Source organism: Capricornis sumatraensis, chromosome 18, assembly GCF_032405125.1.
Source record: "Capricornis sumatraensis isolate serow.1 chromosome 18, serow.2, whole genome shotgun sequence".
NCBI classification, from domain to species: domain Eukaryota; kingdom Metazoa; phylum Chordata; class Mammalia; order Artiodactyla; family Bovidae; genus Capricornis; species Capricornis sumatraensis.
In genome coordinates, this window is record NC_091086.1 from 1497760 (window position 1) to 1520459 (window position 22700).

Sequence of the window (22700 nt, forward strand, 5' to 3'; positions counted from 1 at the left end):
ATACCCATCTCCACTCGAGAGGAAGAACGATGGTCCCGCCCCCATCCAGAGGAGCCCCGTTTCCCCCTCGGAGATCGAGATGAGGGATCCTTTCCCTGCTTTCAACGGGAAAGAATTCCTGCGTTCCCGTCGCATCTCAAGAGGAGGCACTCTCAACAGGAAAGGCGAGAGGAACTCCATGGCCGTACCACCATTCCAAGAGTCCCCCAGATGTCTCTTTCCATTCCAGAGGAACCTCTTTGCCCTGTACTGGCTCATCTTTCACGGAGAAGTCGACTCACACCACAGTGGCACGTGGGACAGCCCTGTGGGAAAGCCTCGAGGGAAAACCACAGATCCTTTGATCCACGCCACGGGAAGCGTGACATTGCTGCTACAGCCTGGAAGGAAAGTGCACGTGCATGCCCCCACTCGAGACGAGGCCTGACTCCCCTGGGGAGACTCCAGAAGTACCCAAAGATCCATGTCAGCCCCTGAGAGGAATCCTCGGTTCCGGCCCTGACTCCACAAAAGGTTTTTGCCCCGGTATCGACGGGAGAGGAATCCCGAGAGGCCCCCTAGCAACTGGCATGGGGACTGGCCTCTCCTGAGGCCACCAGGGCGGGTCCCTGAGGTCCCCGTCGTAACTCGAGAACACCTGCCACAACTCGAGAAATTCCAGGAAGTTCCCCCTTCCAGGCGAGATGAGGCCTATTTCCGATGAGGCGTCTGGAGACTAATGACACCTAACCTCTGGAACTTCGAAAGGGTCTTTCACACCCTTGCTGCAACTCAAGAAGTTCACCGCCACACCCGTCTCCACTCGAGAGGAAGCACGATGGTCCCGCCCACATCCAGAGGAGCCCCGTTTCCCCCTCGTAGCTCGAGATGAGGGATCCTTTCCCTGCTTTCAACGGGAAAGAATTCCAGGCGTTCCCGTCGCATCTCAAGAGGAGGCACTCTCAACAGGAAAGGCGAGAGGAACTCCATGGTCGTACCACCATTCCAAGAGTCCCCCAGATGTCTCAGTCCATTCCAGAGGAACCTCTTTGCCCTGCACTGGCTCATCTTTCACGCCGAGGATCGACTCACACCACGGTGGCACGTGGGACAGCCCTGTGGGAAAGCCTCGAGGGAAAGCCTCGAGGGAAAACCACAGATCCTTTGATCCACGCCACGGGAAGCGTGACATTGCTGCTACAGCCTGGAAGGAAAGCGCACGTGCATGCCCCCACTCGAGACGAGGCCATACTCCCATGGGGAGACTCCAGAAGTACCCAAAGATCCATGTCAGCCCCTGAGAGGAATCCTCCTTTCCGGCCGTGACTCCACACAAGGTTTTTGGCCCCGGTATCGACGGGAGAGGAATCCCGAGAGGCCCCCTAGCAACTCGCATGGGGACTGGCCTCTCCTGAGGCCACCAGGGCGGGTCCCTGAGGTCCCCGTCGTAACTCGAGAACACCTGCCGCAACTCGAGAAAATCCAGGAAGTTCTCCCTTCCAGGCGAGATGAGGCCTATTTCCGATGAGGCGTCTGGTGACTAATGACACCTAACCTCTGGAACTTTGAAAGGGTCTTTCACACCCTTGCTGCAACTCAAGAAGTTCACCGCCATACCCGTCTCCACTCTAGAGGAAGCACGATGGTCCCGCCCACATCCAGAGGAGCCCCGTTTCCCCCTCCTAGCTCGAGATGAGCGATCCTTTCCCTGCTTTCAACGGGAAAGCATTCCCGGCGTTCCCGTCGCATCTCAAGAGGAGGCACTCTCAACAGGAAAGGCGAGAGGAACTCCATGGCCGTACCACCATTCCAAGAGTCCCCCAGATGTCTCTTTCCATTCCAGAGGAACCTCTTTGCCCTGCACTGGCTCATCTTTCACGGAGAAGTCGACTCACACCACAGTGGCACGTGGGACAGCCCTGTGGGAAAGCCTCGAGGGAAAACCACAGATCCTTTGATCCACGCCACGGGAAGCGTGACATTGCTGCTACAGCCTGGAAGGAAAGTGCACGTGCATGCCCCCACTCGAGACGAGGCCTGACTCCCCTGGGGAGACTCCAGAAGTACCCAAAGATCCATGTCAGCCCCTGAGAGGAATCCTCGGTTCCGGCCCTGACTCCACAAAAGGTTTTTGCCCCGGTATCGACGGGAGAGGAATCCCGAGAGGCCCCCTAGCAACTCGCATGGGGACTGGCCTCTCCTGAGGCCACCAGGGCGGGTCCCTGAGGTCCCCGTCGTAACTCGAGAACACCTGCCACAACTCGAGAAATTCCAGGAAGTTCCCCCTTCCAGGCGAGATGAGGCCTATTTCCGATGAGGCGTCTGGAGACTAATGACACCTAACCTCTGGAACTTCGAAAGGGTCTTTCACACCCTTGCTGCAACTCAAGAAGTTCACCGCCACACCCGTCTCCACTCGAGAGGAAGCACGATGGTCCCGCCCACATCCAGAGGAGCCCCGTTTCCCCCTCGTAGCTCGAGATGAGGGATCCTTTCCCTGCTTTCAACGGGAAAGAATTCCAGGCGTTCCCGTCGCATCTCAAGAGGAGGCACTCTCAACAGGAAAGGCGAGAGGAACTCCATGGTCGTACCACCATTCCAAGAGTCCCCCAGATGTCTCAGTCCATTCCAGAGGAACCTCTTTGCCCTGCACTTGCTCATCTTTCACGCCGAGGATCGACTCACACCACGGTGGCACGTGGGACAGCCCTGTGGGAAAGCCTCGAGGGAAAGCCTCGAGGGAAAACCACAGATCCTTTGATCCACGCCACGGGAAGCGTGACATTGCTGCTACAGACTGGAAGGAAAGCGCACGTGCATGCCCCCACTCGAGCCGAGGCCTGACTCCCCTGGGGAGACTCCAGAAGTACCCAAACATCCATGTCAGCCCGTGAGAGGAATCCTCGGTTCCGGCCCTGACTCCACACAAGGTTTTTGGCGCCGGTATCGACGGTAGAGGAATCCCGAGAGGCCCGCTAGCAACTCGCATGGGGACTGGCCTCTCCTGAGGCCATCAGGGCGGGTCCCTGTGGTTCCCGTCGTAACTCGAGAACACCTGCCGCAACTCGAGAAAATCCAGGAATTTCTCCCTTCCAGGCGAGATGAGGCCTATTTCCGATGAGGCGTCTGGAGACTAATGACACCTAACCTGTGGAACTTCGAAAGGGTCTTTCACACCCTTGCTGCAACTCAAGAAGTTCACCGCCATACCCGTCTCCACTCGAGAGGAAGCACGATGGTCCCGCCCACATCCAGAGGAGCCCCGTTTCCCCCTCGTAGCTCGAGATGAGCGATCCTTTCCCTGCTTTCAACGGGAAAGAATTCCCGGCGTTCCCGTCGCATCTCAAGAGGAGGCACTCTCAACAAGAAAGGCGTGAGGAACTGCATGGTCGTACCACCATTTCAAGAGTCCCCCAGATGTCTCAGTCCATTCCAGAGGAACCTCCTTGCCCTGCACTGGCTCATCTTTCACGCCGAGGATCGACTCACACCACGGTGGCACGTGGGAAAGCCCTGTGGGAAAGCCTCGAGGGAAAGCCTCGAGGGAAAACCACAGATCGTTTGATTCACGCCACGGGAAGCGTGACATTGCTGCTACAGCCTTGAAGGAAAGCGCACGTGCATGCCCCCACTCGAGACGAGGCCTGACTCCCCTGGGGAGACTCCAGAAGTACCCAAAGATCCATGTCAGCCACTGAGAGGAATCCTCGGTTCCGGCCCTGACTCCACACAAGGTTTTTGGCCCCGGTATCGACGGGAGAGGAATCCCGAGAGGCCCCCTAGCAACTCGCATGGGGACTGGCCTCTCCTGAGGCCACCAGGGCGGGTCCCTGAGGTCCCCGTCGTAACTCGAGAACACCTGCCGCAACTCGAGAAAATCCAGGAAGTTCTCCCTTCCAGGCGAGATGAGGCCTATTTCCGATGAGGCGTCTGGAGACTAATGACACCTAAACTCTGGAACTTCGAAAGGGTCTTTCACACCCTTGCTGCAAATCAAGAAGTTCACTGCCATACCCGTCTCCACTCTAGAGGAAGCACGATGGTCCCGCCCACATCCAGAGGAGCCCCGTTTCCCCCTCCTAGCTCGAGATGAGCGATCCTTTCCCTGCTTTCAACGGGAAAGAATTCCCGGCGTTCCCGTCGCATCTCAAGAGGAGGCACTCTCAACAGGAAAGGCGAGAGGAACTCCATGGTCGTACCACCATTCCAAGAGTCCCACAGATGTCTCAGTCCATTCCAGAGGAACCTCTTTGCCCTGCACTGGCTCATCTTTCACGCCGAGGATCGACTCACACCACGGTGGCACGTGGGACAGCCCTGTGGGAAAGCCTCGAGGGAAAGCCTCGAGGGAAAACCACAGATCCTTTGATCCACGCGATGGGAAGCGTGACATTGCTGCTACAGCCTGGAAGGAAAGTGCACGTGCATGCCCCCACTCGAGATGAGGCCTTTCTCCCCTGGCGAGACTCCAGAAGTACACAAAGATCCATATCAGCCCGTGAGAGGAATCCTCGGTTCCGGCCCAGACTCCACACAAGGTTTTTGGCCCGGGTATCGACGGGAGAGGATACCGAGAGGCCCCCTAGCAACTCGCATGGGGACTGGCCTCTCCTGAGGCCACCAGGGCGGGTCCCTGAGGTCCCCGTCGTAACTCGAGAACACCTGCCGCAACTCGAGAAAATCCAGGAAGTTCTCCCTTCCAGCGAGATGAGGCCTATTTCCGATGAGGCGTCTGGAGACTAATGACACCTAACCTCTGGAACTTCGAAAGGGTCTTTCACACCCTTGCTGCAACTCAAGAAGTTCACCGCCATACCCATCTCCACTCGAGAGGAAGAACGATGGTCCCGCCCCCATCCAGAGGAGCCCCGTTTCCCCCTCGGAGATCGAGATGAGGGATCCTTTCCCTGCTTTCAACGGGAAAGAATTCCTGCGTTCCCGTCGCATCTCAAGAGGAGGCACTCTCAACAGGAAAGGCGAGAGGAACTCCATGGCCGTACCACCATTCCAAGAGTCCCCCAGATGTCTCTTTCCATTCCAGAGGAACCTCTTTGCCCTGCACTGGCTCATCTTTCACGGAGAAGTCGACTCACACCACAGTGGCACGTGGGACAGCCCTGTGGGAAAGCCTCGAGGGAAAACCACAGATCCTTTGATCCACGCCACGGGAAGCGTGACATTGCTGCTACAGCCTGGAAGGAAAGTGCACGTGCATGCCCCCACTCGAGACGAGGCCTGACTCCCCTGGGGAGACTCCAGAAGTACCCAAAGATCCATGTCAGCCCCTGAGAGGAATCCTCGGTTCCGGCCCTGACTCCACAAAAGGTTTTTGCCCCGGTATCGACGGGAGAGGAATCCCGAGAGGCCCCCTAGCAACTCGCATGGGGACTGGCCTCTCCTGAGGCCACCAGGGCGGGTCCCTGAGGTCCCCGTCGTAACTCGAGAACACCTGCCACAACTCGAGAAATTCCAGGAAGTTCCCCCTTCCAGGCGAGATGAGGCCTATTTCCGATGAGGCGTCTGGAGACTAATGACACCTAACCTCTGGAACTTCGAAAGGGTCTTTCACACCCTTGCTGCAAATCAAGAAGTTCACCGCCATACCCGTCTCCACTCGAGAGGAAGCACGATGGTCCCGCCCACATCCAGAGGAGCCCCGTTTCCCCCTCCTAGCTCGAGATGAGCGATCCTTTCCCTGCTTTCAACGGGAAAGAATTCCCGGCGTTCCCGTCGCATCTCAAGAGGAGGCACTCTCAACAGGAAAGGCGAGAGGAACTCCATGGTCGTACCACCATTCCAAGAGTCCCACAGAAGTCTCAGTCCATTCCAGAGGAACCTCTTTGCCCTGCACTGGCTCATCTTTCACGCCGAGGATCGACTCACACCACGGTGGCACGTGGGACAGCCCTGTGGGAAAGCCTCGAGGGAAAGCCTCGAGGGAAAACCACAGATCCTTTGATCCACGCGATGGGAAGCGTGACATTGCTGCTACAGCCTGGAAGGAAAGTGCACGTGCATGCCCCCACTCGAGATGAGGCCTTTCTCCCCTGGCGAGACTCCAGAAGTACACAAAGATCCATATCAGCCCGTGAGAGGAATCCTCGGTTCCGGCCCAGACTCCACACAAGATTTTTGGCCCGGGTATCGACGGGAGAGGATACCGAGAGGCCCCCTAGCAACTCGCATGGGGACTGGCCTCTCCTGAGGCCACCAGGGCGGGTCCCTGAGGTCCCCGTCGTAACTCGAGAACACCTGCCGCAACTCGAGAAAATCCAGGAAGTTCTCCCTTCCAGCGAGATGAGGCCTATTTCCGATGAGGCGTCTGGAGACTAATGACACCTAACCTCTGGAACTTCGAAAGGGTCTTTCACACCCTTGCTGCAACTCAAGAAGTTCACCGCCATACCCATCTCCACTCGAGAGGAAGAACGATGGTCCCGCCCCCATCCAGAGGAGCCCCGTTTCCCCCTCGGAGATCGAGATGAGGGATCCTTTCCCTGCTTTCAACGGGAAAGAATTCCTGCGTTCCCGTCGCATCTCAAGAGGAGGCACTCTCAACAGGAAAGGCGAGAGGAACTCCATGGCCGTACCACCATTCCAAGAGTCCCCCAGATGTCTCTTTCCATTCCAGAGGAACCTCTTTGCCCTGCACTGGCTCATCTTTCACGGAGAAGTCGACTCACACCACAGTGGCACGTGGGACAGCCCTGTGGGAAAGCCTCGAGGGAAAACCACAGATCCTTTGATCCACGCCACGGGAAGCGTGACATTGCTGCTACAGCCTGGAAGGAAAGTGCACGTGCATGCCCCCACTCGAGACGAGGCCTGACTCCCCTGGGGAGACTCCAGAAGTACCCAAAGATCCATGTCAGCCCCTGAGAGGAATCCTCGGTTCCGGCCCTGACTCCACAAAAGGTTTTTGCCCCGGTATCGACGGGAGAGGAATCCCGAGAGGCACCCTAGCAACTCGCATGGGGACTGGCCTCTCCTGAGGCCACCAGGGCGGGTCCCTGAGGTCCCCGTCGTAACTCGAGAACACCTGCCACAACTCGAGAAATTCCAGGAAGTTCCCCCTTCCAGGCGAGATGAGGCCTATTTCCGATGAGGCGTCTGGAGACTAATGACACCTAACCTCTGGAACTTCGAAAGGGTCTTTCACACCCTTGCTGCAACTCAAGAAGTTCACCGCCACACCCGTCTCCACTCGAGAGGAAGCACGATGGTCCCGCCCACATCCAGAGGAGCCCCGTTTCCCCCTCGTAGCTCGAGATGAGGGATCCTTTCCCTGCTTTCAACGGGAAAGAATTCCAGGCGTTCCCGTCGCATCTCAAGAGGAGGCACTCTCAACAGGAAAGGCGAGAGGAACTCCATGGTCGTACCACCATTCCAAGAGTCCCCCAGATGTCTCAGTCCATTCCAGAGGAACCTCTTTGCCCTGCACTGGCTCATCTTTCACGCCGAGGATCGACTCACACCACGGTGGCACGTGGGACAGCCCTGTGGGAAAGCCTCGAGGGAAAGCCTCGAGGGAAAACCACAGATCCTTTGATCCACGCCACGGGAAGCGTGACATTGCTGCTACAGCCTGGAAGGAAAGCGCACGTGCATGCCCCCACTCGAGACGAGGCCATACTCCCATGGGGAGACTCCAGAAGTACCCAAAGATCCATGTCAGCCCCTGAGAGGAATCCTCCTTTCCGGCCGTGACTCCACACAAGGTTTTTGGCCCCGGTATCGACGGGAGAGGAATCCCGAGAGGCCCCCTAGCAACTCGCATGGGGACTGGCCTCTCCTGAGGCCACCAGGGCGGGTCCCTGAGGTCCCCGTCATAACTCGAGAACACCTGCCGCAACTCGAGAAAATCCAGGAAGTTCTCCCTTCCAGGCGAGATGAGGCCTATTTCCGATGAGGCGTCTGGTGACTAATGACACCTAACCTCTGGAACTTTGAAAGGGTCTTTCACACCCTTGCTGCAACTCAAGAAGTTCACCGCCATACCCGTCTCCACTCTAGAGGAAGCACGATGGTCCCGCCCACATCCAGAGGAGCCCCGTTTCCCCCTCCTAGCTCGAGATGAGCGATCCTTTCCCTGCTTTCAACGGGAAAGCATTCCCGGCGTTCCCGTCGCATCTCAAGAGGAGGCACTCTCAACAGGAAAGGCGAGAGGAACTCCATGGTCGTACCACCATTCCAAGAGTCCCCCAGATGTCTCAGTCCATTCCAGAGGAACCTCTTTGCCCTGCACTGGCTCATCTTTCACGCCGAGGATCGACTCACACCACGGTGGCACGTGGGACAGCCCTGTGGGAAAGCCTCGAGGGAAATCCTCGAGGGAAAACCACAGATCCTTTGATCCACGCGATGGGAAGCGTGACATTGCTGCTACAGCCTGGAAGGAAAGTGCACGTGCATGCCCCCACTCGAGATGAGGCCTTTCTCCCCTGGCGAGACTCCAGAAGTACACAAAGATCCATATCAGCCCGTGAGAGGAATCCTCGGTTCCGGCCCAGACTCCACACAAGGTTTTTGGCCCGGGTATCGACGGGAGAGGATACCGAGAGGCCCCCTAGCAACTCGCATGGGGACTGGCCTCTCCTGAGGCCACCAGGGCGGGTCCCTGAGGTCCCCGTCGTAACTCGAGAACACCTGCCGCAACTCGAGAAAATCCAGGAAGTTCTCCCTTCCAGCGAGATGAGGCCTATTTCCGATGAGGCGTCTGGAGACTAATGACACCTAACCTCTGGAACTTCGAAAGGGTCTTTCACACCCTTGCTGCAACTCAAGAAGTTCACCGCCATACCCATCTCCACTCGAGAGGAAGAACGATGGTCCCGCCCCCATCCAGAGGAGCCCCGTTTCCCCCTCGGAGATCGAGATGAGGGATCCTTTCCCTGCTTTCAACGGGAAAGAATTCCTGCGTTCCCGTCGCATCTCAAGAGGAGGCACTCTCAACAGGAAAGGCGAGAGGAACTCCATGGCCGTACCACCATTCCAAGAGTCCCCCAGATGTCTCTTTCCATTCCAGAGGAACCTCTTTGCCCTGCACTGGCTCATCTTTCACGGAGAAGTCGACTCACACCACAGTGGCACGTGGGACAGCCCTGTGGGAAAGCCTCGAGGGAAAACCACAGATCCTTTGATCCACGCCACGGGAAGCGTGACATTGCTGCTACAGCCTGGAAGGAAAGTGCACGTGCATGCCCCCACTCGAGACGAGGCCTGACTCCCCTGGGGAGACTCCAGAAGTACCCAAAGATCCATGTCAGCCCCTGAGAGGAATCCTCGGTTCCGGCCCTGACTCCACAAAAGGTTTTTGCCCCGGTATCGACGGGAGAGGAATCCCGAGAGGCCCCCTAGCAACTCGCATGGGGACTGGCCTCTCCTGAGGCCACCAGGGCGGGTCCCTGAGGTCCCCGTCGTAACTCGAGAACACCTGCCACAACTCGAGAAATTCCAGGAAGTTCCCCCTTCCAGGCGAGATGAGGCCTATTTCCGATGAGGCGTCTGGAGACTAATGACACCTAACCTCTGGAACTTCGAAAGGGTCTTTCACACCCTTGCTGCAACTCAAGAAGTTCACCGCCACACCCGTCTCCACTCGAGAGGAAGCACGATGGTCCCGCCCACATCCAGAGGAGCCCCGTTTCCCCCTCGTAGCTCGAGATGAGGGATCCTTTCCCTGCTTTCAACGGGAAAGAATTCCAGGCGTTCCCGTCGCATCTCAAGAGGAGGCACTCTCAACAGGAAAGGCGAGAGGAACTCCATGGTCGTACCACCATTCCAAGAGTCCCCCAGATGTCTCAGTCCATTCCAGAGGAACCTCTTTGCCCTGCACTTGCTCATCTTTCACGCCGAGGATCGACTCACACCACGGTGGCACGTGGGACAGCCCTGTGGGAAAGCCTCGAGGGAAAGCCTCGAGGGAAAACCACAGATCCTTTGATCCACGCCACGGGAAGCGTGACATTGCTGCTACAGCCTGGAAGGAAAGCGCACGTGCATGCCCCCACTCGAGACGAGGCCATACTCCCATGGGGAGACTCCAGAAGTACCCAAAGATCCATGTCAGCCCCTGAGAGGAATCCTCCTTTCCGGCCGTGACTCCACACAAGGTTTTTGGCCCCGGTAACGACGGGAGAGGAATCCCGAGAGGCCCCCTAGCAACTCGCATGGGGACTGGCCTCTCCTGAGGCCACCAGGGCGGGTCCCTGAGGTCCCCGTCGTAACTCGAGAACACCTGCCGCAACTCGAGAAAATCCAGGAAGTTCTCCCTTCCAGGCGAGATGAGGCCTATTTCCGATGAGGCGTCTGGTGACTAATGACACCTAACCTCTGGAACTTTGAAAGGGTCTTTCACACCCTTGCTGCAACTCAAGAAGTTCACCGCCATACCCGTCTCCACTCTAGAGGAAGCACGATGGTCCCGCCCACATCCAGAGGAGCCCCGTTTCCCCCTCCTAGCTCGAGATGAGCGATCCTTTCCCTGCTTTCAACGGGAAAGCATTCCCGGCGTTCCCTTCGCATCTCAAGAGGAGGCACTCTCAACAGGAAAGGCGAGAGGAACTCCATGGTCGTACCACCATTTCAAGAGTCCCCCAGATGTCTCAGTCCATTCCAGAGGAACCTCTTTGCCCTGCACTGGCTCATCTTTCACGCCGAGGATCGACTCACACCACGGTGGCACGTGGGACAGCCCTGTGGGAAAGCCTCGAGGGGAAACCACAGATCCTTTGATCCACGCGATGGGAAGCGTGACATTGCTGCTACAGCCTGGAAGGAAAGCGCACGTGCATGCCCCCACTCGAGATGAGGCCTGTCTCTCCTGGCGAGACTCCAGAAGTACCCAAAGATCCATATCAGCCACTGAAAGGAATCCTCGGTTACGGCCCTAACTCCACACAAGGTTTTTGGCCCCGGTATCGATGGGAGAGGAATACCGAGAGGCCCCCTAGCAACTCGCATGGGGACTGGCCTCTTCTGAGGCCACCAGGGCGGGTCCCTGAGGTCCCCGTCGTAACTCGAGAACACCTGCCGCAACTCGAGAAAATCCAGGAAGTGCTCCCTTCCAGGCGAGATGAGGCCCATTTCCGATGAGGCGTCTGGAGACTAATGACACCTAACCTCTGGAACTTCGAAAGGGTCTTTCACACCCTTGCTGCAACTCAAGAAGTTCACCGCCATACCCGTCTCCACTCGAGAGGATGCACGATAGTCCCGCCCACATCCAGAGGAGCCCCGTTTCCCCTCGTAGCTCGAGATGAGGGATCCGTTCCCTGCTTTCAACGGGAAAGAATTCCCGGCGTTCCCGTCGCAACTCAAGAGGAGACACTCTCAACAGGAAAGGCGAGAAGAGCTCCATGGTCGTACCACCATTACAAGAGTCCCCCAGATGTCTCAGTCCATTCCAGAGGAACCTCTTTGCCCTACACTGGCTCATCTTTCACGCCGAGGATCGACTCACACCACGGTGGCACGTGGGACAGCCCTGGGGAAAGCCTCGAGGGAAAGCCTCGAGGGAAAACCACAGATCCTTTGATCCACGCGACGGGAAGCGTGACATTGCTGCTACAGCCTGGAAGGAAAGCGCACGTGCATGCCCCGACTCGAGACAAGGCCTGACTCCCCTGGGGAGACTCCAGAAGTACCCAAAGATCCATGTCAGCCCCTGAGAGAAATCCTCGGTTCCGGCCTTGACACCACACAAGATTTTTGGCCCCAGTATCGACGGGAGAGGAATCCCGAGAGGGCCCCTAGCAACTCGCATGGGGACTGGCCTCTCCTGAGGCCACCAGGGCGGGTCCCTGAGGTCCCCGTCGTAACTCGAGAACACCTGCCGCAACTCGAGAAAATCCAGGAAGTTCTCCCTTCCAGGCGAGATGAGGCCTATTTCCGATCAGGCGTCTGGAGACTAATGACACCTAAACTCTGGAACTTCGAAAGGATCTTTCACACCCTTGCTGCAACTCAAGAAGTTCACCGCCATACCCGTCTCCACTCCAGAGGAAGCACGATGGTCCCGCCCACATCCAGAGGAGCCCCGTTTCCCCCTCGTAGCTCGAGATGAGCGATCCTTTCCCTGCTTTCAACGGGAAAGAATTCCCGGCGTTCCCGTCGCTTCTCAAGAGGAGGCACTCTCAACAGAAAAGGCGAGAGGAACTCCATGGTCGTACCACCATTCCAAGAGTCCCCCAGATGTCTCAGTCCATTCCAGAGGAACCTCTTTGCCCTGCACTGGCTCATCTTTCACGCCGAGGATCGACTCACACCACGGTGGCACGTGGGACAGCCCAGTGGGAAAGCCTCGAGGGAAAGCCTCGAGGGAAAACCACAGATCCTTTGATCCACGCCACGGGATGCGTGACATTGCTGCTACAGCCTGGAAGGAAAGCGCACGTGCATGCCCCCACTCGAGCCGAGGCCTGACTCCCCTGGGGAGACTCCAGAAGTACCCAAACATCCATGTCAGCCCCTGAGAGGAATCCTCGGTTCCGGCCCTGACTCCACACAAGGTTTTTGGCCCCGGTATCGACGGGAGAGGAATCCCGAGAGGCCCCCTAGCAACTCGCATGGGGACTGGCCTCTCCTGAGGCCATCAGGGCGGGTCCCTGTGGTCCCCGTCTTAACTCGAGAACACCTGCCGCAACTCGAGAAAATCCAGGAAGTTCTCCCTTCCAGGCGAGATGAGGCCTATTTCCGATCAGGCGTCTGGAGACTAATGACACCTAACCTCTGGAACTTCGAAAGGGTCTTTCACACCCTTGCTGCAACTCAAGAAGTTCACCGCCATACCCGTCTCCACTCGAGAGGAAGCACGATGGTCCCGCCCACATCCAGAGGAGCCCCGTTTCCCCCTCGTAGCTCGAGATGAGGGATCCTTTCCCTGCTTTCAACGGGAAAGAATTCCCGGCGTTCCCGTCGCATCTCAAGAGGAGGCACTCTCAACAAGAAAGGCGAGAGGAACTGCATGGTCGTACCACCATTTCAAGAGTCCCCCAGATGTCTCAGTCCATTCCAGAGGAACCTCTTTGCCCTGCACTGGCTCATCTTTCACGCCGAGGATCGACTCACACCACGGTGGCACGTGGGACAGCCCTGTGGGAAAGCCTCGAGGGAAAGCCTCGAGGGAAAACCACAGATCCTTTGATCCACGCCACGGGAAGCGTGACATTGCTGCTACAGCCTGGAAGGAAAGTGCACGTGCATGCCCCGACTCGAGACGAGGCCTGACTCCCCTGGGGAGACTCCAGAAGTACCCAAAGATCCATGTCAGCCCCTGAGAGGAATCCTCGGTTCCGGCCCTGACTCCACACAAGGTTTTTGCCCCGGTATCGACGGGAGAGGAATCCCGAGAGGCCCCCTAGCAACTCGCATGTGGACTGGCCTCTCCTGAGGCCACCAGGGCGGGTCCCTGAGGTCCCCGTCGTAACTCGAGAACACCTGCCACAACTCGAGAAATTCCAGGAAGTTCCCCCTTCCAGGCGAGATGAGGCCTATTTCCGATGAGGCGTCTGGAGACTAATGACACCTAACCTCTGGAACTTCGAAAGGGTCTTTCACACCCTTGCTGCAACTCAAGAAGTTCACCGCCACACCCGTCTCCACTCGAGAGGAAGCACGATCGTCCCGCCCACATCCAGATGAGCCCCGTTTCCCCCTCGTAGCTCGAGATGAGGGATCCTTTCCCTGCTTTCAACGGGAAAGAATTCCCGGCGTTCCCGTCGCATCTCAAGAGGAGGCACTCTGAACAGGAAAGGCGAGGGGAACTCCATGGTCGTACCACCATTCCAAGAGTCCCCCAGATGTCTCAGTCCATTCCAGAGGAACCTCTTTGCCCTGCACTGGCTCATCTTTCACGCCGAGGATTGACTCACACCACGGTGGCACGTGGGACAGCCCTGTGGGAAAGCCTCGAGGGAAAGCCTCGAGGGAAAACCACAGATCCTTTGATCCACGCCACGGGAAGCGTGACATTGCTGCTACAGCCTGGAAGGAAAGCGCACGTGCATGCCCCCACTCGAGACGAGGCCATACTCCCATGGGGAGACTCCAGAAGTACCCAAAGATCCATGTCAGCCCCTGAGAGGAATCCTCGGTTCCGGCCGTGACTCCACACAAGGTTTTTGGCCCCGGTATCGACGGGAGAGGAATCCCGAGAGGCCCCCTAGCAACTCGCATGGGGACTGGCCTCTCCTGAGGCCACCAGGGTGGGTCCCTGAGGTCCCCGTCGTAACTCGAGAACACCTGCCGCAACTCGAGAAAATCCAGGAAGTTCTCCCTTCCAGGCGAGATGAGGCCTATTTCCGATGAGGCGTCTGGAGACTAATGACACCTAACCTCTGGAACTTCGAAAGGCTCTTTCACACCCTTGCTGCAACTCAAGAAGTTCACCGCCATACCCGTCTCCACTCGAGAGGAAGCACGATGGTCCCACCCACATCCAGAGGAGCCCCGTTTCCCCCTCGTAGCTCGAGATGAGGGATTCTTTCCCTGCTTTCAACGGGAAAGAATTCCCGGCGTTCCCTTCGCATCTCAAGAGGAGGCACTCTCAACAGGAAAGGCGAGAGGAACTCCATGGTCTTACCACCATTCCAAGAGTCCCCCAGATGTCTCAGTCCATTCAAGAGGAACCTCTTTCCCTGCACTGGCTCATCTTTCACGCCGAGGATCGACTCACACCACGGTGGCACGTGGGACAGCCCTGTGGGAAAGCCTCGAGGGAAAGCCTCAAGGGAAAACCACAGATCCTTTGATTCACGCCACGGGAAGCGTGACATTGCTGCTACAGCCTTGAAGGAAAGCGCACGTGCATGCCCCCACTCGAGACGAGGCCTGACTCCCCTGGGGAGACTCCAGAAGTACCCAAAGATCCATGTCAGCCACTGAGAGGAATCCTCGGTTCCGGCCGTGACTCCACACAAGGTTTTTGGCCCCGGTATCGACGGGAGAGGAATCCCGAGAGGCCCCCTAGCAACTCGCATGGGGACTGGCCTCTCCTGAGGCCACCAGGGCGGGTCCCTGAGGTCCCCGTCGTAACTCGAGAACACCTGCCGCAACTCGAGAAAATCCAGGAAGTTCTCCCTTCCAGGCGAGATGAGGCCTATTTCCGATGAGGCGTCTGGAGACTAATGACACCTAACCTCTGGAACTTCGAAAGGGTCTTTCACACCCTTGCTGCAACTCAAGAAGTTCACCGCCATACCCGTCTCCACTCGAGAGGAAGCACGATAGTCCCACCCACATCCAGAGGAGCCCCGTTTCCCCCTCGTAGATCGAGATGAGGGATCCTTTCCCTGCTTTCAACGGGAAAGAATTCCCGGCGTTCCCGTCGCATCTCAAGAGGAGGCACTCTCAACAGGAAAGGCGAGAGGAACTCCATGGTCGTACCACCATTCCAAGAGTCCCCCAGATGTCTCAGTCCATTCCAGAGGAACCTCTTTGCCCTGCACTGGCTCATCTTTCACGTCGAGGATCGACTCACACCACGGTGGCACGTGGGACAGCCCTGTGGGAAAGCCTCGAGGGAAAGCCTCGAGGGAAAACCACAGATCCTTTGATCCACTCGACGGGAAGCGTGACATTGCTGCTACAGCCTGGAAGGAAAGCGCACGTGCAGGCCCACACTCGAGATGAGGCCTGTCTCCCCTGGCGAGACTCCAGAAGTACCCAAAGATCCATATCAGCCCCTGAAAGGAATCCTCGGTTCCGGCCCTAACTCCACACAAGGTTTTTGGCTCCGGTATCGATGGGAGAGGTATCCCGAGAGGCTCCCTAGCAAGTCGCATGGGGACTGGCCTCTCCTGAGGCCACCAGGGCGGGTCTCTGAGGTCCCCGTCGTAACTCGAGAACACCTGCCGCAACTCGAGAAAATCCAGGAAGTTCTCCCTTCCAGGCGAGATGAGGCCTATTTCCGATGAGGCGTCTGGAGACTAATGACACCTAACCTCTGGAACTTCGAAAGGGTCTTTCACACCCTTGCTGCAACTCAAGAAGTTCACCGCCATACCCGTCTCCACTCGAGAGGAAGCACGATGGTCCCGCCCACATCCAGAGGAGCCCCGTTTCCCCCTCGTAGCTCGAGATGAGGGATCCTTTCCCTGCTTTCAACGGGAAAGAATTCCCGGCGTTCCCGTCGCATCTCAAGAGGAGGCACTCTCAACAGGAAAGGCGAGAGGAACTCCATGGTCGTACCACCATTCCAAGAGTCCCCCAGATGTCTCAGTCCATTCAAGAGGAACCTCTTTGCCCTGCACTGGCTCATCTTTCACGCCGAGGATCGACTCACACCACGGTGGCACGTGGGACAGCCCTGTGGGAAAGCCTCGAGGGAAAGCCTCGAGGGAAAACCACAGATCGTTTGATTCACGCCACGGGAAGCGTGACATTGCTGCTACAGCCTTGAAGGAAAGCACACGTGCATGCCCCCACTCGAGCCGAGGCCTGACTCCCCTGGGGAGACTCCAGAAGTACCCAAAGATACATGTCAGCCACTGAGAGGAATCCTCGGTTCCGGCCCTGACTCCACACAATGTTTTTGGCCCTGGTATCGACGGGAGAGGTATCCCGAGAGGCCCCCTAGCAACTCGCATGGGGACTGGCCTCTCCTAAGGCCACCAGGGCGGGTCCCTGAGGTCCCCGTCGTAACTCGAGAACACCTGCCACAACTCGAGAAATTCCTGGAAGTTCCCCCTTCCAGGCGAGATGAGGCCTATTTCCAATGAGGCGTCTGGAGACTAATGACACCTAACCTCTGGAACTTCGAAAGGGTCTTTCACACCCTTGCTGCAACTCAAGAAGTTCACCGCCACACCCGTCTCCACTCGAGAGGAAGCACGATGGTCCCGCCCACATCCAGAGGAGCCCCGTTTCCCCCTCGTAGCTCGAGATGAGGGATCCTTTCCCTGCTTTCAACGGGAAAGAATTCCCGGCGTTCCCGTCGCATCTCAAGAGGAGGCACTCTCAACAGGAAAGGCGAGAGGAACTCCATGGTCGTACCACCATTCCAAGAGTCCCCCAGATGTCTCAGTCCATTCCAGAGGAACCTCTTTGCCCTGCACTGGCTCATCTTTCACGCCGAGGATCGACTCACACCACGGTGGCACGTGGGACAGCCCTGTGGGAAAGCCTCGAGGGAAAACCACAGATCCTTTGATCCACGCGATGGGATGCGTGACATTGCTGTTACAGCCTGGAAGGAAAGCGCACGTGCATGCCCCCACTCGAGATGAGGCCTGTCTCCCCTGGCGAGACTCCAGAAGTACCCAAAGATACATATCAGCCCCTGAAAGGAATCCTCGGTTCCGGCCCTAACTCTACACAAGGTTTTTGGCCCCGGTATCGATGGGAGAGGAATCCCGAGAGGCCCCCTAGCAACTCGCATGGGGACTGGCCTCTCCTGAGGCCACCAGGGCGGGTCCCTGAGGTCCCCGTCGTAACTCGAGAACACCTGCCGCAACTCGAGAAATTCCAGGAAGTTCCCCCTTCCAGGCGAGATGAGGCCTATTTCCGATGAGGCGTCTGGAGACTAATGACACCTAACCTCTGGAACTTCGAAAGGGTCTTTCACACCCTTGCTGCAACTCAAGAAGTTCACCGCCATACCCGTCTCCACTCGAGAGGATGCACGATCGTCCCGCCCACATCCAGAGGAGCCCCCTTTCCCCCTCGTAGCTCGAGATGAGGAATCCTTTCCCTGCTTTCAATGGGAAAGAATTCCCGGCGTTCCCGTCACATCTCAAGCGGAGGCACTCTCAACAGGAAAGGCGAGAGGAACTCCATGGTCGTACCACCATTCCAAGAGTCCCCCAGATGTCTCAGTCCATTCCAGAGGAAGCTCTTTGCCCTGCACTGGCTCATCTTTCACGCCGAGGATCGACTCACACCACGGTGGCACGTGGGACAGCCCTGTGGGAAAGCCTCGAGGGAAAGCCTCGAGGGAAAACCACAGATCCTTTGATCCACGCGACGGGAAGCGTGACATTGCTGCTACAGCCTGGAAGTAAAGTGCACGTGCATGCCCCGACTCGAGACGAGGCCTGACTCCCCTGGGGAGACTCCAGAAGTACCCAAAGATCCATGTCAGCCCCTGAGAGGAATCCTCGGTTCCGGCCCTGACTCCACACAAGGTTTTTGGCCCCGGTATCGACGGGAGAGGAATCCCGAGAGGCCCCCTAGCAACTCGCATGGGGACTGGCCTCTCCTGAGGCCACCAGGGCGGGTCCCTGAGGTCCCCGTCGTAACGCGAGAACACCTGCCGCAACTCGAGAAAATCCAGGAAGTTCTCCCTTCCAGGCGAGATGAGGCCTATTTCCGATCTGGCGTCTGGAGACTAATGACACCTAACCTCTGGAACTTCGAAAGGGTCTTTCACACCCTTGCTGCAACTCAAGAAGTTCACCGCCATACCCGTCTCCACTCGAGAGGAAGCACGATGGTCCCGCCCACATCGAGAGGAGCCCCGTTTCCCCCTCGTAGCTCGAGATGAGGGATCCTTTCCCTGCTTTCAACGGGAAAGAATTCCCGGTGTTCCCGTCCCATCTCAAGAGGAGGCACTCTCAACAGCAAAGGCGAGAGGAACTCCATGGTCGTACCACCATTCCAAGAGTCCCCCAGATGTCTCAGTCCATTCCAGAGGAAGCTCTTTGCCCTGCACTGGCTCATCTTTCACGCCGAGGATCGACTCACACCACGGTGGCACGTGGGACAGCCCTCTGGGAAAGCCTCGAGGGAAAACCTCGAGGGAAAACCACAGATCCTTTGATCCACGCGACGGGAAGCGTGACATTTCTGCTACAGCCTGGAAGGAAAGTGCACGTGCATGCCCCGACTCGAGACGAGACCTGTCTCCCCTGGCGAGACTCCAGAAGTACCCAAAGATCCATATCAGCCCCTGAGAGGAATCCTCGGTTCGGACCCTGACTCCACACAAGGTTTTTGGCCCCGGTATCGACGGGAGAGGAATCCCGAGAGGCCCCCTAGCAACTCGCATGGGGACTGGCCTCTCCTGAGGCCACCAGGGCGGGTCCCTGAGGTCCCCGTCGTAACTCGAGAACACCTGCCGCAACTCGAGAAAATCCAGGAAGTTCTCCCTTCCAGGCGAGATGAGGCCTATTTCCGATGAGGCGTCTGGAGACTAATGACACCTAACCTCTGGAACTTCGAAAGGGTCTTTCACACCCTTGCTGCAACTCAAGAAGTTCACCGCCATACCCGTCTCCACTCGAGAGGAAGCACGTTGGTCCCGCCCACATCCAGAGGAGCCCCGTTTCCCCCTCGGAGCTCGAGATGAGGGATCCTTTCCCTGCTTTCAACGGGAAAGAATTCCCGGCGTTCCCGTCGCATCTCAAGAGGAGGCACTCTCAACAGGAAAGGAGAGAGGAACTCCATGGTGGTACCACCATTCCAAGAGTCCCCCAGATGTCTCAGTCCATTCCAGAGGAACCTCTTTGCCCTGCACTGGCTCATCTTTCACGCCGAGGATCGACTCACACCACGGTGGCACGTGGGACAGCCCTGTGGGAAAGCCTCGAGGGAAAACCACAGATCGTTTGATCCACGCGATGGGAAGCGTGACATTGCTGCTACTGCCTGGAAGGAAAGCGCACGTGCATGCCCCCACTCGAGATGAGGCCTGTCTCCCCTGGCGAGACTCCAGAAGTACCCAAAGATCCATATCAGCCCCTGAAAGGGATCCTCGGTTCCGGCCCTAACTCCACACAAGGTTTTTGGCCCCGGTATCGATGGGAGAGGAATCCCGAGAGGCCCCCTAGCAACTCGCATGGGGACTGGCCTCTCCTGAGGCCACCAGGGCGGGTCCCTGAGGTCCCCGTCGTAACTCGAAAACACCTGCCGCAACTCGAGAAAATCCAGGAAGTTCTCCATTCCAGGCGAGATGAGGCCTATTTCCGATGAGGCGTCTGGAGACTAATGACACCTAACCTCTGGAACTTCGAAAGGGTCTTTCACACCCTTGCTGCAACTCAAGAAGTTCACCGCCATACCCGTCTCCACTCGAGAGGAAGCACGATGGTCCCGCCCACATCCAGAGGAGCCCCGTTTCCCCCTCGTAGCTCGAGATGAGGGATCCTTTCCCTGCTATTAACGGGAAAGTATTCCCGGCGTTCCCTTCGCATCTCAAGAGGAGGCACTCTCAACAGGAAAGGCGAGAGGAACTCCATGGTCGTACCACCATTCCAAGAGTCCCCCAGATGTCTCAGTCCATTCCAGAGGAACCTCTTTGCCCTGCACTGGCTCATCTTTCACGCCGAGGATCGACTCACACCACGGTGGCACGTGGGACAGCCCTGTGGGAAAGCCTCGAGGGAAAGCCTCGAGGGAAAACCACAGATCCTTTGATCCACGCCACGGGAATATTGACATTGCTGCTACAGCCTGGAAGGAAAGTGAACGTGCATGCCCCGACTCGAGACGAGGCCTGACTCCCCTGGGGAGACTCCAGAAGTACCCAAAGATCCATGTCAGCCCCTGAGAGGAATCCTCGGTTCCGGCCCTGACTCCACACAAGGTTTTTGGCCCCGGTATCGATGGGAGAGGAATCCCGAGAGGCCCCCTAGCAACTCGCATGGGGACTGGCCTCTCCTGAGGCCACCAGGGCGGGTCCCTGAGGTCCCCGTCGTAACTCGAGAACACCTGCCGCAACTCGAGAAATTCCAGGAAGTTTCCCCTTCCAGGCGAGATGAGGCCTATTTCCGATGAGGCGTCTGGAGACTAATGACACCTAACCTCTGGACCTTCGAAAGGGTCTTTCACACCCTTGCTGCAACTCAAGAAGTTCACCGCCATACCCGTCTCCACTCGAGAGGAAGCACGATGGTCCCGCCCACATCCAGAGGAGCCCCGTTTCCCCCTCGTAGCTCGAGATGAGGGATCCTTTCCCTGCTTTCAACGGGAAAGAATTCCCGGCGTTCCCGTTGCATCTCAAGAGGAGGCACTCTCAACAGGAAAGGCGTGAGGAAGTCCATGGTCGTACCACCATTCCAAGAGTCCCCCAGATGTCTCAGTCCATTCCAGAGGAAGCTCTTTGCCCTGCACTGGCTCATCTTTCACGCCGAGGATCGACTCACACCACGGTGGCACGTGGGACAGCCCTGTGGGAAAGCCTCGAGGGAAAGCCTCAAGGGAAAACCACAGATCATTTGATCCACGCCACGGGAAGCGTGACATTGCTGCTACAGCCTGGAAGGAAAGTGCACGTGCATGCCCCTACTCGAGACGAGGCCTCACTCCCCTGGGGAGACAACAGAAGTACCCAAAGATCCATGTCAGCCCCTGAGAGGAATCCTCGGTTACGGCCCTGACTCCACACAAGGTTTTTGACCCCGGTATCGACGGGAGAGGAATCCCGAGAGGCCCCCTAGCAACTCGCATGGGGACTGGCCTCTCCTGAGGCCACCAGGGCGGGTCACTGAGGTCCCCGTCGTAACGCGAGAACACCTGCCGCAACTCGAGATATTCCAGGGAGTTCCCCCTTCCAGGCGAGATGAGGCCTATTTCCGATGAGGCGTCTGGAGACTAATGACACCTAACCTCTGGAACTTCGAAAGGGTCTTTCACACCCTTGCTGCAACTCAAGAAGTTCACCGCCATACCCGTCTCCACTCGAGAGGAAGCACGATGGTCCCGCCCACATCCAGAGGAGCCCCGTTTCCCCCTCGTAGCTCGAGATGAGGGATCCTTTCCCTGCTTTCAACGGGAAAGTATTCCCGGCGTTCCCTTCGCATCTCAAGAGGAGGCACTCTCAACAGGAAAGGCGAGAGGAACTCCATGGTCGTACCACCATTCCAAGAGTCCCCCAGATGTCTCAGTCCATTCCAGAGGAACCTCTTTGCCCTGCACTGGCTCATCTTTCACGCCGAGGATCGACTCACACCACGGTGGCACGTGGGACAGCCCTGTGGGAAAGCCTCGAGGGAAAGCCTCGAGGGAAAACCACAGATCCTTTGATCCACGCCACGGGAATATTGACATTGCTGCTACAGCCTGGAAGGAAAGTGAACGTGCATGCCCCGACTCGAGACGAGGCCTGACTCCCCTGGGGAGACTCCAGAAGTACCCAAAGATCCATGTCAGCCCCTGAGAGGAATCCTCGGTTCCGGCCCTGACTCCACACAAGGTTTTTGGCCCCGGTATCGATGGGAGAGGAATCCCGAGAGGCCCCCTAGCAACTCGCATGGGGACTGGCCTCTCCTGAGGCCACCAGGGCGGGTCCCTGAGGTCCCCGTCGTAACTCGAGAACACCTGCCGCAACTCGAGAAATTCCAGGAAGTTTCCCCTTCCAGGCGAGATGAGGCCTATTTCCGATGAGGCGTCTGGAGACTAATGACACCTAACCTCTGGACCTTCGAAAGGGTCTTTCACACCCTTGCTGCAACTCAAGAAGTTCACCGCCATACCCGTCTCCACTCGAGAGGAAGCACGATGGTCCCGCCCACATCCAGAGGAGCCCCGTTTCCCCCTCGTAGCTCGAGATGAGGGATCCTTTCCCTGCTTTCAACGGGAAAGAATTCCCGGCGTTCCCGTTGCATCTCAAGAGGAGGCACTCTCAACAGGAAAGGCGAGAGGAAGTCCATGGTCGTACCACCATTTCAAGAGTCCCCGAGATGTCTCAGTCCATTCCAGAGGAAGCTCTTTGCCCTGCACTGGCTCATCTTTCACGCCGAAGATCGACTCACACCACGGTGGCACGTGGGACAGCCCTGTGGGAA